Source organism: Tamandua tetradactyla, chromosome 6 (genome assembly GCF_023851605.1).
Source record: "Tamandua tetradactyla isolate mTamTet1 chromosome 6, mTamTet1.pri, whole genome shotgun sequence".
Classification (NCBI taxonomy): domain Eukaryota; kingdom Metazoa; phylum Chordata; class Mammalia; order Pilosa; family Myrmecophagidae; genus Tamandua; species Tamandua tetradactyla.
In genome coordinates, this window is record NC_135332.1 from 133,027,187 (window position 1) to 133,044,644 (window position 17,458).

General features: G+C 36.9%; 1 pseudogene; it reads left to right on the plus strand.

Moving 5' to 3' along the window:
* Window positions 1-690: 690 nt before the first annotated feature.
* Window positions 691-1,953, plus strand: LOC143686366 (26S proteasome non-ATPase regulatory subunit 12 pseudogene; annotated as a pseudogene).
* The last annotated feature ends 15,505 nt before the right edge of the window (window positions 1,954-17,458 follow it).

Consider the following 17,458-nt stretch of genomic DNA (forward strand, 5'->3'; position numbering starts at 1 on the left):
GAATTCTTGCCACTGAGCCACAGTTGCACTGCCCTTTAAACGTTTTTTTTAAAGGCTTATTTTACCGATCAAAATAATAAATGTTATTTCCTTGTATAATGCATTTGTATAAAGCAATAACTCACAGATGAAAAACCAAAAGTGTCTTTCAAAATGATAAAAGGCTGGTTGTACAGTGAAATGTGTGCTGGGCTTATTTAACCCCTATTTTGCACTAACAAGCTAGAAGCACTTGGATGTTACATTTCTTTTCCTCTCTGAGACTCAGATTCATTATCTGTAAACTAAAGAGGATGGCATAACCCTGGCCCTTACACTCTTATAGTTATTAATCATATAGTTCTCCATGGAATTGCCCAAAATGCCAGCAATGCATAAAAGTGAATATAAAAGGTACAGATGAGAAGAACTCCTAGAGGGGCATCCTTATCTGAAGCAAATATGACAATTCAGAAGAAAGAAGACTAGATTAAGGTGATTTTATTAATGCCAAACGTCTCTGGCTGATATCCCAACAAATAAATACAACTGTTTTAAGTGTACACTGGAGAAAATAGACAAAGTTAAATTATTAAAGCTCTAAAATATCATAAAGGAATGGGTGCACAGGTGCTTCCAGTATGGGCGATGAGTTGTGGCCGAAGGAGGGGGTCATCCGGGGACATTCAGGCAGGGACCACAGTGGATGGCGGCTAGAAGCCAGCTGATAGGCGCATGGTCAAGATGGAGGTGGACTATAGCACCACTGTGGATCAGTGTATGCTGAGTGCAAGAAGCTCGCCGAGGAAGGAAGACTTCACGAAGTCACTGAAACCCTTCTCTTTGGAAAAACAGACCCATACTGCTTCTGATATGGTGTCTACATCCTGTATCTTAGTTGCCGTAGTGAAGATGTGCTATGAGGCTAAAAGAATGGGATTTGTTTGATGAAAACATTATGCTTTTGTCAAAAAGGCTGAGTCAGTTATGCTGTTGCAAAAATGGTTCAACAGTGCAGTACTTATGCTAAAGAAATAACAGACCTCCCTGTCAAACTTCGATTAAATGATACTCTACCAATGGTTACAGAAGGAAAGATTTATGTTGAAATTGAATATGCTCAACTGACTATCCCATTAGCAACTATAAAAGAACAAAGAGGTGATGTGAAAGAGGCAGCTTTCATTTTATGACTTACAGGTGGAAACCTATGGGTCAATGGAAAAGAAAGAGTGAATGGAGTTTATTTTGGAGCAAATGAGGCTCTGCCTAGCTGTGAGAGACACAAAAATTCATACACAAATTATCAGCAGCATGAGAGATCCTATTTAGTCTATTTGTAAGCACTACAGAGCAATATATGATACTCCCTGTACACAGGCAGAAAGTGAGAAGTGGCAATAGGCTCTGAAAAGTGTTGTTCTCTATGTTATCTTGACTTCTTTTGACAATGAACAATCAAATTTGGTTCACCAAATAAACAGTGACAAGAAGTTAGAAGAAATTTCTATGTACAAGGATCTTTTCAAGCTTTTTACCACAATGGAGTTTATGCATCGGTCCACACTTGTTGAAGGTTATGGAACAGAATTAAGGAAATGTTCTCTCTAGAGTCCTGCAACTGATGTTTTTGATTATATAAGGGAGGTGAAAAAGGTGAAAAGACTTAAAGAACAGAGTTTTTGAACATAATATTAGAATAATGGCCAAGTATTATATGAGGATAACAATGAAGAGGATGGTACAATATCTGGATTATCCGTTGATGAATCAGAGGCTTTTCTCTCAACTTGAGTAGTTAACAAGACTATCTTTGCTAAAGTAGACAGACTGGCAGGAATTATCAACTTCCACAGACCCAGTGATCAAAATAATTTACTAAATGACTAGTCTCAGAAACTGAACTCATTCATGTCTCTAGCTAACAAAACTACACACCTCAAAGCCAAAGAGATGATATATAATCTGCAATAAGGGTTTCAGTGTCCATGATGCTTTTAGAAAAGAGTCAAAATTAGAAGTAATTTTTTGAAAAAGGACTATTATCATGGTGTATATGTTGGATTTTCCCCCTTCTATTCTCAACTCCTTTGTCTAAAATTTTGAGGCCCTTTTTAACTTTTAGTATCCCTGATTTTATTCATTGTTTAACTTTATGTTTTTAATTAGTACAAAAATATAATAACATTTTTATTGTCTAAGTACTCAAAAAATTGTGTCTTAACTTATCCAAATATATTTTCTATTGTTTGAAACCTTTTTAGGTCTGTGTGATGGTGGGTCAGCGGCAGATTTCTCATCTGCCATGCCAGAGACCCACGTTCGATTCCCACTGCCTGCCCATGCAAAAATAAATAAATAAATAAATAAAAGAATGAAAACTTTTTAGCTATCTGTTATATTCTAACAGCCATAATTATAATAATAAAAGCATTATATGCATACAAAAAAAATCACAAGGAATGTGAATCTCAAAAAATTCAATCAAGTAACACAGAAGGCAGTGAATTTAATTACTTAGAGGCAAAAGTTTAAAAGGATCAACTTGTATCATGACCTCTCCCCACCCCTTTACAATTTGATAAAATGGATAATCACAAAATATTCTGATGATGTTCAATCTCCAAAAGTCATTAAAAGTAATATTTCTGTTTTTAGTCTAAGCATGGGCCCTTTTTCTTCACTAATGGATATGAGGGTGAGTAATGGAGAGAAAAAATATCACAGGCAGTGTCCATTCTGCCAAACCAGACAGATCGGCCACTCTCCAGAACTGGTTGCATATCTAAATATTTCTGGGTCAAATGTTCTTACCTCAAGAGGTATTCAGATTGTTTGTTTTTCACTTCTCTTATCTCCCAAATGTCATGCTCTGTTCCCACAACAGCTGCTCTATTTTTGCCACTCTGTTGGTTTCTAAGCTTCTCTGTCTATCACTGGCTGTGATCTAAGAAGAGAGAGAACAGATAAAAGATGAAGAGAGCACTAGAGCAGAGCAAAACAGCTGCCAGAGGAAAGATGTGTCTCTGCAAGAAAGGCACACACTAGAGATGGAAAACTTTTGCAAGAAACTGCTACTAAAATGGAGTTTGGGAACATGGGGAAGGTAGAAAACACAGTGGAACTGGACATAGATTTATAAGTCTCCTGTCTCTAATTCTGTGTTCTCATCATCTTTTTAAAAAATATAATTCTATTCCAGTTTAGTCAGAAAAGAAGTGATTCCTTAACGGACCCCAGGGTGTCAGCCAGGTTTTTCAAGGAATAATTTTCTTTCTTCAAAAGAAAACATTTAATGTCTTTGATAGAATTCAATCAAGAACAAAAATAGTTTGTAAATAATGTGGTGTAATTTGTTGAATGAGCTTTAAAAAAGTATAAAAAATATTTGCCCCACCCCCACCCCAAGTCATGGAGTCTTTACTCAAACAAAATTTTTATCCTTCAAATGAAAATAGCTGATTGGGGTTCTGACAAAGTTATTTCTATCAAATATATTCAGAGGGATGAGGAAATAATCTTTTGGCATCATAAGCAAAACTGAAAAAAAAAGATGATGAGTATTCTTTTAAAACAATATCAGCCGCACAGAATCCAAACAGAAATTCCATGTGTTTTTGAGATACACAATGCTGATTTCTTAAGATATTCAGGCACCACCTTCCCCCAAAACAAATATCAAATTCTTATATTTGAGAGAGTGTTTCAAGCAACAGAAGGGAAGATGCATATTGTCAATCTCTGTACAATTTTCCCCTGGTTTTTTCTAGGGAAATTAGGACAAGACAGATATCAATGAATGATCCTGACCCTGCCTGTCCTCCAGGGAAAAGCAGGCTCATTTTTACACAGGCTGGAGGGATCTTAGTCTTTTTTAGCTGTGTTAAGAAACTTTTATTATTCATTATCACCACTGATCGCTCATCCCGACCTCTTACCTAAACCTCCCTCACCCCCACTTCTCATACCAACACAAAAAAAGATCTCAATACAGTCAAACAAGAGGTGATAAAAAGAAGTCTTATTTTAAATTTAGCCAATGAGTGTGAATGTTTAGAATGAAGAGCTAAATAGCTAAAAAAAAAAAAAAAGTAATGAAAACATTTTCACATACATCTAAACCAGGGAAATAAAATGTTTAAATCCAAGTTATTTCCAATACAATTCATGTTAATATACCCATTAGTATCAAAAGTATGGAGAGGACAACTTTGAGACAGTTTTTCCAAAAATGCTCAAATTATACATAACATCTACCCTAACTTTTGGTACTTAGATTTAAAGTGTATTGTGTTCTTTGGAAGAAAATAAGGAAATATATCATGACCTTCTTGATAAATATACTATATACTTTTTTTAATTTTAGGTTATTCTTTTTTCCATAGATTCAAACTCTCCCCATCTCCCAATTCATTACCCATAATGGGCTTAGAAATTCTACTGATTAATGTGAGAAGAAACTAGGCTTCACTTTTATTTATTTATTACTTGCTAAATGTATTCCCTTGGGTTTAACTTAACTCCCGAATACAAAATTGTAGCAGCACTATCAACTATCAAACTATCAAAATAGTAGAAGAAAGCTGATAGATTGGAAATGGAAGAGAAGAATTAATTAGTATTTGATATGAAAGGAGAATTTTTGTTTATAAATATTAGTGCTGTAATCTCCTCTAGACTTTAACTAAACTTTCTCAAGGTTTATATTCTTAAAACACATTTATTGTAAATTTACTCACTTGCTAGAAAGATTTACTCAAGCTGTCAGTTTTCATACTCTCAGGTTTTTCATTTGAAGTGACTGATTTGATCATCATCCCTCTGAGGAAGGAAAGTCTTTTAAAGCTGGCTCTTGGAAAACCTCTGCTGTAATAAGAAACACTCTTCCGCTGCTGGTGCAAGTGTAATTGGTACAACCATTTGTATTACTCGGTGTAACTGAATTACTGGGAGTAGTTTAGGTTCAAGTATCAGCTTGGCCAGGTGATGGTGCCCAGTTGTGCTCTTGCTATGGACTTATATCATCAGCATGTGAAATTCATCTATGGCTGATTACAGCCGTGGTCAGCTAAGGAGAGTGCCTTCTGCAAAGAATGAAGCTTAAAAGGAGGAGTCAGACCCAGACATCTGGAGATGCAGAAAGGAACCATGTTAGGAAAGTCATATGAACCCAGAAGCTGGAGAGTATCCAGCAGATGTCACCTCGTGCCTTCCCAAATTAGTAAATCTGTTTATAAAAACCAGCCCATTTTTGGTGTATTGCATTCTGGCAGCATCAGAAAACTAAAACAATGGGCAAAGTCAACTATACGCATAGTTTATAGCCCAGTAATCCTACTCCTAAATGGCACAGAGAAACTCTTGTACATGTATACCAGGAGACATCTATAAGAAAGCTCTCGGCTTCAATGCTTATGACAAAAGAAATTAGCAACACCCAAAAATCAATAAAAGAGGAAGACATGCACAAATTCAATATCTTCAAATATTGGATACTATATGACAGTGAAAATGAATGGACCACAGCCACACATCAGTATGTTATATGCAATTAATAGTAAGTGAATGAAGCAGATCACAAACATACAGGTATATATAAACAATAAAAAAACTTCATAACATACACATATAGTGTATAAAGTTTTTTAAAAGATACAAAATAACCAATATTTAGTATAAAGACATAAATTTACTTGGCAAAATAATAAAGAAATACAAAAGAATGATTAACAGAAAATTCAGAAGCAAGATAAGCTCTGAGAGGGGAGAAGAAAGTGATCGGAAAGGGGCATTGGGAGACATCTAAGGCAATAACCATATTTCCTAACTTGGATGGTGGAGATGTGGATAATTATTTTATTATTTAAACTACGTGTATATGTGTATGTTCACACATCCTTGCATGTACATTCCAAAATAATTTTTTTCTTATAAATAGAAAGCATTGAATTAATTTTAAGAAGAATACTTCATTTAAAAGGAATTTGTAGTACTGTGATCCAGGAGACTCAGATCTCCTAACTTCAGAATGTTGTCCTTTTAGTTGGATGATAATACAAAGAGCAGTAGCATTCTATGTGAATGGGGGAGGGAATGACAAGACAGATACACAACAGGTCTGTGGTGGACAGATTATAAAGTGGCCTATGTGATTCTTGTCTCCAGGTATTTATACCCTTATAATCTCCTTCCCTTGGGTATAGACAGAGTATATGACTTGCTTCTGGACACTAGGGTATGGCATGATTGCATGTACATGAATTCATTATATAAGATCATAATGCTTGTATTGAGGTGATTCTCTGTTGTGAAGAAGCATCTTGTCATGTTATGAGCAGTCTATGGAGATAGCCACATGGTAAGGGGCCAAGGGCAGCCTTTAGTTGATAGCCAACAAAAAACTGAGGTCCTGAGGCTGATAACCTACAAGAAACTGAGTATTGCCAACAGCCATGTGAACAGGAAGCAGATCCATCCTCAGCCAATCATCAGATGAAACCACAGCCCCAGCTGACACATGGATGGAAGCCTTGCTGAAGACCCAGCTAAGCCTTGTGCCTGGACTCCAGAAATACATGAGATTGAAGGATGGTTGGCATCATATTGCTAAAAGGAGTAAACTGGAAAGATCAGAGTTGGAGAGAATGGGAGATTAACATTGTGATAATGATAAAGTTGAAAAATGTTACTGGCAAGGCCTAGAGTATGTCCAAAAGTTGTGTGGCTAAAGTGGAGTGAGAGAAGTCATGCGAGAAATGAGGTAGCCAAAATTCTTAAACTGCTGATATTTTGACAAAGAAAATCTATTTTTTTCTTCCAATCTACACTTTTGACCTAAGTCAGGTAAATACACCTGGTTTACTTTTAACATTTATTATGCAGACAGTCTGTTTAAACACTGTGGTTTCAGGTGTGCATTAATTTGTAAATGGAGTTTGTATTTTGCACACTCAAGGTGTGAATAGCATTTTAAATAAACCTATAATATTTTAACTGGAAAAAAAAAGCGTTAGTGAGAATGGGAGATTAACATTGAGATAATAATGAAGTTAGAAAATGTTACTGGGCAAGGCCTAGAATGCAACCAAAAGTTGGGTGGCTAAGGTGGACAGTATCAGGGTATTGGAAGATCATCATCCTGTAGATACTGAAATAACCAAGATTTATGACAACAGTAAGACAGGAAAGTGACAGTAGGCCAGTAACCAATATTTTTAAAGAAAAATGAGTCATGACCCACGAGTCTGTAGATAACTGTAATAAAGACGGATAATGAGCATTACCATCTGGTGTGTGAAATTCAAAGCTGGGAGCTAGGGGAGCAGTTTAGGGAAGAGGGAGGAAGAATGGCCTAGACATAGAAACAATGACCAAAGAAGCCATCTCCCGCACCTTAAATGGTTAGAAAGGCTGTAGGGGCATCAGCAGCCTCAGGGAAAAATCAGGTTTCTATGACATAGAACTCCCTTATAACTAGAATCCAGTGTATGAGAATTTATTTTTGGTAAGAAAAACAGTTTACTGTTTTGCCTACCACTGCAAAACTTGAATTTCTTGTATTAAAGCAGGAAAGAAAACAGCCAATTGAAAAGAAAAGTGATGATTTCAACACATTCCATGAAGCACTGATTTAACCTCTTTTTGTATCAACCTTCATTAGCAATCATTTCCAAGAAGCAGACCATCCTGAAAGCAAACTGGAATTGTAAAGAACATTTCCTTTTATGTTTTGTTCCTCCTTAGGTCAGTTTTAGGGAAAATGTTTTCATTATTAAAATAACTAGCAAAATCAGATAGTCTTCAATGATGTTGTGCAAGGCTATAACAACAGAATCATTTGACATGAACCTTATAGGTAATCAGAAATCTTCAAAATGCCAGTTTTTGCATTCATAATATGCTCTAAATTAACACTTTGACAATAATATACCAATTTGCACTATAGAAAATTAAGAAAGTGATCAAACCAATCTTAAGCATCAATTGCAAGACCAAATATATAAACTCTTATGCATGAGTTTTTATGTATAATGTTACATTGTTTACTTGATACTACTAGAAAGTAAGTATACACTGTAATCTTCACCTGTAAAGGTGAAAAAATTGAAAACAACCTGTTTATCAAAAAAGGAAAAGTTAAGTCATGAAACAAACTATTAAAGATAATATAGTCTTAAAAAGAATGAGGTATAGCTCATTTCAAACTATGACCCAAGGATCACCAGCATTATCACCTGAGGTTTTTAACATGTAATTTTAACATGTAGATTCCTGAGTCTCATCCCAGACCTATACTGAATTCATGCGATTTATATTTTTAATTAGAACTTCAGCTGACTCTTACTCATTAAAGTTTGAGAAGCACTATTATTAAGAGCCATTCACTCCCAACAGGAAACATTCTCCTAATTAAACTGTCAAAAAAAAGCAAAATATAGAATATATATAACACAAGTCTGTTTTTATAAAAACAAAACTGTACGAATGTATATGTAAGTGTATGCATGCTTGTCTGTATAAATATGTGTATTTTGATAAGTATATGCATGACTATAAACAAATGATATGAAAAAGTCCAAAAAGCAGTACACCAAATGGTTAAAGTGGTGTGCTGTTTTGAAAGTGCTGTGTACCCCAGAAAAGCCATGTCCTTTAACCCTAATTCAATATTATAGGGTGGAAACTTTTGATTAGATTGTTTCCATGGAGATTGACCCACTCAATTGTGGGTGTGACCTTTTGATTAGATTACTTCCTTGGAGATGTGATGTGCCCAATTGTAGGTGTGGCCTTTTTAATTAGATGGCAATGTGACTCCACCCATTCAAGTTAGGTCTTGATTAGTTTACTGGAGTCCTTTAAAAGGGGAAACATTTTGGGGAAAACATAGTTGCTTCAGAGCCAACAGAGACACAGACATTTGAAGATGCTTGGAGTGCTGACAGAGAAAGCAGATGGATGGCTGGAGATACAGAGCCCAGCAGACATCACCATGTGCCCTTCCATGAGATGCCAGGCAAGCCAGAACCCAGAGTTGTGTCCCTGAGGAGCTAAATCAAGGCCCCCAGATGCTTTAAGAGGAGACCACTGACATCAGAAGCTGGAAGCAACAGAACTGGAAACAAGGAACACCAGACACCAGCCAAGCGCCTGCCCATGTGAGAGACATCAGCCTTCCTTGCTTGACTCAAGGCATCTATTTCTGGATGCCTTAGTTTGGGCATTTTTTTATGGCCCTAGAACTGTAAACTTGAAACTTAATAAATTCCCTTTTTAAAAACTGTTAAGTTTCTGGTATATTACATTCCGGTGGCATTTAGCAAACTAATATATGTGGTTATGGCTTAAGAAGGTAAGACTGGTGATATGGGGAGGGGAAACAAAAGGAAACTTTTATTTTTTACTCAATCTGATTGCTACTGTTTACATAATCTATGATAAGTACATATTTATGTATCATTTAATAATTTGAGTAGAAAGAAAATAAATTCAGTGGCTAGGAAATTTAAATGGAGTGGGAATGTAATACAATGGAAAATGCAGATTAGTGTCTTGTTCTAATAAAATAAACAGGAAGAATTCTAAATCTAAGACTGCTATTATTAATAATTACTTAATACAAACATATCTAGCTCTGCTAGCCTTCAAAATGCTCCTTTCAGGTCTCCTACTGAAGAGAAGGTGACCGAATCATAGCACCAGCAACTGTGCTCTGAATCTGACAGTGTGTCTGCCCTAAGGCCATACTTTCATGACCTGCTTCCAGCCAATGACCCAGTGAAGCCAGGATACTAAAGCAGGCCCATTCTTGGGAGCTGCAGCATACCCCCAACGGTCCCTTTACACTTGAGAACTTAACATAAACCTGGCCAAACTATCTTAGAACTTCACGGCAGTCTAAGACTCTTCTTATCTGATTTGCCTTCCTTCCATCTCTCCTTCACAGGAGTCAGACCTGCACTGTTGTCTAAGGGTTCTCTTCACCCCACCTCCTCTGGCTCTTTCCCCAGTTCCCCTTACAGTGTTAGCCCTAATATTTCCTGCACTTTTAATCCCATCTACTTCTCAGAGGACCCACACAACATACTAAGCTAAATGTCTGAACATATATTATACATTTGTTATAGGTTGCACTGTGTCCCCCCAAAAGATATAATGAAGTCCTAACCCTAGTCTCTCAGAATATGACCTTATTTGGAAATAGGGCATTGCAGGTGTAATTAGTTAAGATGAGGTCATACACAGAGACACAGAGAGAGGAGAACACTATGTGAAGACAAACACACAGGACAGAAGACTTGCGATGATGGAGGCAAGACTTACAGCTTGTTTCAGTTTGTTAAACAGTCAGAATGCAATACACCAGAAATGGAACAGCTTTTATAAAAGGAATTTAATAAGTTACAAGTTTATAGTTCTAAGCCTATGAAAATGTCCAAACTAACACATCCAGTAAAAGATACCTTAATTCAAAAAAGGTTAATGGATCTGGAACACCTCTGTCAGTTGGAAAGCAGGTGGCTAGAATCTGCTAGTCCCTTGATCTTGGGCTCTGTTGCTTCCAGCCTCTGTTCCTGTGAGGGTTCCTCATTTTACTTCTCCAGAGCTGATTTTCATCTCTTGGCTTCCTTTGGCTCTCTCAGGTTCTGGCTTGCTTAACATCTCATGGGAAGACACACAGTAACATTTGCTGGGCTCCAAGCATCTCCAAACATCTGTGTCTCTGTTCTCTGAAGCAACTGTTCTCTAAGTGTCTACATCTGCTCTTTCTCCAAAAGGTTTCCTCTTTTAAAGGACTCCAGAAAACTAACCAAGACCCACCCTGAATGGGAGGAGTCAGATCTCCACCTAACCAAAAGGTCACACCCACATGACTGTGGAGATAATCTAATAAAAAGTTACTGCCCTACAATATTGAATCAGGATTAAAAGAAAGAGCTGCTCCTTCAAGATTGGATCAGGATCAAAACATGGCTTTTCTGAGATACATAATAGATTCAAACCAGCACAAAGCAACAAGGCATGAAATGCCAAAGATTGCCAACCCCCACCAGAAGCTAGGAAGAGGAAAATAATTCCTCCCCTAGAGCCTTCAGGAATAGCATGCTCCTGCTGGCACCTTGAATGCAGATTTCTAGCCTCCAGAATAAATTTTCCTTCTTTTAAACTACATTTGTGTAATTGTTACAGGAGCCCTGGAAAACTACTATAACATTGTAATACCTGCCATTGTACTACCTGCCAAGCAACATTTGTAACTTTATGGCACACTTTCTTATTTTTAGCACAGATATAAAACTCCAAAGAAAACAAGTTATTCTTGTGGCTGCCTGCCCCAAATCCAGACCATTTCCTCCTCTCTATTTGTCTCAACACCAACACTTGATCTGAGTGAGGATCTGGCCAGAACTTTAAGATCAGCTCAGATGTTCCTCCCTTCTTTCCTTTGGTCTATTTATTCATTTGTTCAATGTTTATTGAGTACCTACTATGTAAAAAGTACTGTGCTAAGCCTTGAGTGTGCAGTGAAGCACAAACAGGCAAGGATTCTGCTCTAATGCAGTTTATAATCTGTTGGGGGAAATACATTAAAAAAACATAAACATATAACTACAAATTGCAAAAAGCCTCAGGAAAGGAAAAACAGTGTCATGAGAGAGTATAATAGGGGCATTGTTTAAGCTAAGACTAAAGAAGAGAATGTGTCAGTCATGGGAAGATTTGGGAAAGGGCAATTCATACAAAGGGACAGCATGGGAAGTCCTAGGCAGCGAAGAGCTCTAGAATGGAGGCACCATGAGGCAGGGGCTCAAATACTTTACTGTGATCAGGGAGGCAGAGGTCAGATTGTTGAGACTCTTGGGGTCAACATTAAAGAGTTAAGATTTTATGAAGCCATCAAAAGATTTTAAGCAGAGGTTGGGAGGGGAGTAGGAGTGGGGGACACTATGAAGAAGATGATCCAATTTAGGCTCTTAAAAGATTGCACTAGAAGCCTGTAGCACCTGGCTTGCAGGGTCATACAAGACCTCTAGTGGTGGGGACAAAGGTAGAAGGCATCAAATGAGAGCAGAATCTAATGAATCAGGAAATTTGCATTGGGGAGAGACATACTCCTCAGGAACCCACAGAGTGGATGTGCCAAGAGAGCCAGCATTTGGATATTGCCACAGAAATGGTTGACATCAACATCTGTTAGTGGGTCCAGAGAGCAGTAACAATTCAAGAGAGGACTGTATTCATGGTCAGATAAATAAGAAGTTTACCCTATCCCTCTCCTCTCTCCTCCAGCACACTGGGAGCTGGAGTACTAGAGCTTAGGCAATACAAGCAGAAACATATACAGGAATGGTTCACAAATAGTGGTCACAGAGAGCAGCATCAATATCACCTTGGAACTTGTTAGAAACACATGTTCCACAGACCTACTGAATCAGAAACTGGGGCTAAGGCCCAACAATTTGTGTTTTTTAACAAGCCCTCATGTGATTGTGATAGATGCTAAAGTTTGAGAACCACTGATATGGAGCTTTGCCGAGTATGAAAGCTTGAAAGTGAACCTGACTGAGTTTTAATAGGTATAACTAACCCAAAAGTTATAGTATCTGCCTGAACTTTTTTTTTAACTTTTTTTTTTATTGTATAATATAACATATATACAAAGCAAAGAAAGAAAATAGCAACCGTTTTCAAAGCACTCTTCAACAAAGTACTTACAGGACAGATCCCAGAGTCTGTCATGGGCTACCATACCATCATCTCATATTTTCCCTTCTAGTTGCTCCAGAAAATAGGTAGGCAGAAGGAATAACTTTTTTATCAACACAGTTGACTTTTTTTTTCTTTTTGGTAAAAAATAACATATATACAAAAAAAGCAATAAATTTCAAAGCACAGCACAACAATTAATTGAAAATCAGATTTCAGAGTTTGGTATGGGTTACATTTCCACAATTTTAAGTTTTTACTTCTAGCTGTGCTAAGATACTGGAGACTAAAAGAAATATCAATTTAATGATTCAGCAATCATATTCATTGTTAAATCCTACCTTCTCTGTATAATGCCACCATCACCTTTGATCTTTATATCTCACTCTTTAGGGGTGTTTGGGCTATGGCATTCTAATTTTTTCAAGTTGGAAGGGGCTGTCAATAATATGGGGTAGAAAGATGGAACTAGCTGATGTTCTGGAAAGGCTGGTCCCTCTAGATTTCAGGACTTATCTGGTCCAGGGACCCATCTGGAGGTTGTAGGCTTCTGGAAAGTTACCCTAGTGCATGGAATTTTGTAGAATCTTATATATTGCCCTTACTGTTCCTTATGATTGGCTGGAATGGTTTTGATTGGGATTTGGCAAGTTGCAATAGGTAGCAACATCTAACTGAAGTTTTCATAAGAGTGACCTCCAGAGTCGCCTCTCAACTCTATTTGAACTCTCTCAGCCACTGATACTTCATTAGTCACACTTCTTTTCCCTCTTTTGGTCAGGATGGTATTGTTGACCCCATGGTACCAAGGCTGAACTCATCCCAGAGAGTCATCTCCCATACCACAAGGTACACTTTCATGCCTGGATATCATGTCCCATGTAAGGGTGAGGGCAATGATTTCACTTGCAGAATTGGGCTTAGAGAGAATGAGGCCACATCTGAGCAACAAAAGAGGTCCTCCAGAAGTAACTCTTAGGCATACCTATAGGTAGGCTAAGCTACTCCACAACCTACATAATCTGCACAAGAATAAACCTCAAGATCAAGGGCTTGGCCTATTGATTTTGGTGTCCCTAATGTTTGACACAGTATCAGGGGATTCCCTGATGGTATGCTTTAATAGTTCCATATTCTTTCTCCCATCCCTCGGGGGATCAATATCTGCTTAATATATTTTAGGATGTATCCAGGCATTACATTAAACTGTTCAGAATTAAAGGTCCTCATTCTTATTCTGGGCTCCACGTTTTGATTGCTCAAATGAGCTATCCAGATAAATTGAGTTAGATTACATGCTACAGAAAATTTAGATTCTGGACAAAATAAATCTTTATTCCTTTGGTTTCAAAGAGTAGGTGTGGTTTGGAAATGTAGACAATGTCTTCCTTACCCTGTGTTCTGAATTACATTAATTTCAACATGATCAGTGTCATTCTTATCTCTAAATACCACGTTATATGTATGTAAAACAGCCTCTAAAAATCCAGAAATAATAATTACTACTCTGGACTAAATGTGTCTTCTATAAGAGCTTACAATCTAGGCCCCTATTTTCTTATAAACATTTTCTAAAGGAGACCATAAAATACTTGTTCCTTTATTTCTGGCTTATTTTGCCTCACCAACTGTCCCACAGGTTCATTCAATTGTTGCATGCCTCATGACTTCATTCCTTTTTGTAGCCACACTGTATTTCATCATAAGTATACACCATTGTTCACCAATCTACCACTCACTCAGTGCATCCTTCAGCCACCTACATTTATTAGGCATCATGTATAATGCCCAAAGTCCACAGTCCAACACACTCTCAATTTTAGATAATTTCATTGTTCCCCAGAGAAAGATAACCAATAAACACACCCTTCCCAAATAGGAGATCTAAACCTCTCCTTAAATCTTGTCCCTCACCCCATTATTTATCCCTCATGCTGCTGTGATACTGCTGATGACCTCCTGTTAAACATAGCCCATAGCATGCAATAGCAGTTTGCCCCCTGGACCCTGGGCTTAAACACTCTTTGTACGTGAATCCTACCTTTGAAGTAGTTCTTGCAAGAACTTATTAATAAATATTTCTAGTGCTAATCAGTGGGGCACACAGGTCTATACAACCCCTTTCAATCATATTTACCTTTAATATGGTAATGTTACTTATAGACCCACTAGAGAACCACCTTCACTTCTATTTCCTCATATTTGAGTTCAACCTCATCAGCTAATCGTTCACCCTTCTCTACCTTCTATGTATCTCTAAGACCCTTATAGTCTGTATTATAAGCCTCCAATTTTACCTTTTCAATAGTTATAAAAGTGGGGTCATACAGTATCCTTTTGTGAATGGCTTATTTCACTCAGCATTATGTCCTCAATGCTCATCCATCTTGTCATGTGCTTTGGGACATCATTTTGTCTTACTGCTGCATAATATTCCATTGTATGTATATACACATTTTGTTTATGCAGTCTTCTGTTCATGGGCATTTGGATTGTTTCCATCTTTTGGCAATTGTAAATAATTCTGCTATGAACATCAGTGTGCAAATGTCTGTTTGTGCCATTGCTTTCAGTTCTTCTGGTACACCAAATAGTACTACTCCTGGGTCACAGAGCAACTCAATATTTAGTTTCCTAAGGAACCACCAAACTGTCTTCCATAGCCGCAATACCATTAGACATTCCCACCAGCAATGCATAAGTGTCCCAATTTCTCCACATCCTCTCCAAAATTTGTAGTTTCTTGTTTGTTTAATAGCAACCATTCCTATAGGTGTGAGGTGGTATCTCATTGTAGTCTTGATCTGCATTTCCCTTTTAGCCAATGAAAATGAACATCTCTTCATCTGCTTTTGAGCCATCTGTATTTGCTTTTCAGAAAATGGCTATTCATATCTTTAGCCCATTTTATAATTGGATTGTTTGTTCTTTTGTTGTTGAGTTGTATGATTTCTGTATGCATATCAAACCTTTGTCCAATGTGTGATTTCCAAATATTTTCTCCCATTGTGTTGGCTGCCTCATCACCTTTTTGACAAAGTCTTTTGAGGTGCAGAAACATTTGATTTTCTATCTATTTTTTTATTTTGTTGCTTGTGCTTTGGGTGTAAAGTTTATGAAGCTACCTCCTATTTACTAGGTCTTGATGATGTTTCCCTATATTTTCTTCTAGAAGCTTTATGGTGCTAGTTCTTATATTTAGGTGTTTGATCCATTTTGAGTTAATTTTTGTATAGGATGTAAGGTAAGGGTCCTCTTTCATTCTTTTGGTTATTGATATCTAGTTGTCCCACACCTATTTATTGAAAAGACTACTTTGTCCCAGTTCAGTGGATTTGGTGGCCTTGTCAAAAATCAGTTGACCATAGATTTGGTGGTCTATTTCTGCATGATCAATTTGATTCCATTGGTCAATACTTCTATCTTTGTGCCAGTAACATGCTGTTTTGACCACTATGGCTTTATAATAAGTTTTAAAGTCAGGGAGTGTTAATCCTCACACTTAATTTCTCTTTTTTAGGATGCTTTTAGTTATTTGGGGTCTCTTTTCCTTCCAGATGAATTTGGCAACTAACTTTTCAAGTCTTCAAAGTAGGTTGTTGGAACTCTGATCAGTACTGCTTTGAATTTGTAGGTCAATTTGCGTAGAAGTGACATCTTAACTATATTTAACCTTCCTATCCATAAGCAGGGAATGTCTTTCCACCTATTTAGACCTTCTTTGATTTCTTTTAGCAATGTTATGTAATTTTCTGTGCTCAAGTCCTTTACATCCCTAGTTAAGTTCACTCCTAGGTACTTGATTCTTTCAGTTGCTATTTTGAATAGAATTTTTTCCTTAAGTGACCACTCAGTTAATTATACACATTGTTTGTGTATAGAAACATTACTGATTTTTACACATTAATTTAATATCCTGTCACCTTGCTGAATTTGTTTATTAGCTCAAGTAACTTTGTTGTAGATTTCTCAGGATCTTCCAAGTATAGTATCATATCATCTGCAAATAATGAAAGTTTTACTTCTTCCTTTCCACTTTGGATACCTTTTATTTCTTTGACCTGCCTGATTGCTCTAGCTAGAACTTCTAATACAATGTTGAATAATAGTGCTGACAGAGGCATCCTTGCTTTGTTCCTGAAATTAGGGGGAAAGCTTTCAGTCTCTCTCCATTGAGTAAGATGCTGGCTCTAGCTTTTTCATATATGCCCTTTATCATATTGAGGAAATTACTTTGATTCCTATGTTTTGAAGTACTATTATCAGAAAAGGTTGTTGAATTTTTTCAAAGGCTTTTGCAGCATCAATTGAGATGATCATGTGATTTTTCCCTTTCGATTTGTTAATGCACTGTATTACATTAATTGATTTTCTTGTGTTGAACCATCCTTGCACTCCTGGTATAAACCACACTTGGTCATAGTCTATAATTCTTTTAATGTGTTGCTGGATTCGATTTGCTAGCATTTTATTGAGAGTTTTTGCATCTATGTTCATTAGGGAGACTGGCCTGTAGTTTTCCTTTCTTATAGCATCTTTACAAAGTTTTGGTATTAGTATGAAATTAGCTTCATAAAATGAGTTAGGTAGTTTTCCTTTTTCCTCAATTTTTTGGAAAAGTTTGAGCTGGATTGGTGTTAGTTCTTTTTGGAGTGTTTAATAAAATTCCCCTGTGAAACCATCTGGTCCTGGGCTTTTCTTTGTATGAAGATTTTTGATGACTGATTGAATCTCTTTACTTGTGATTGGTTTGTTGAGATCTTCTATTTCT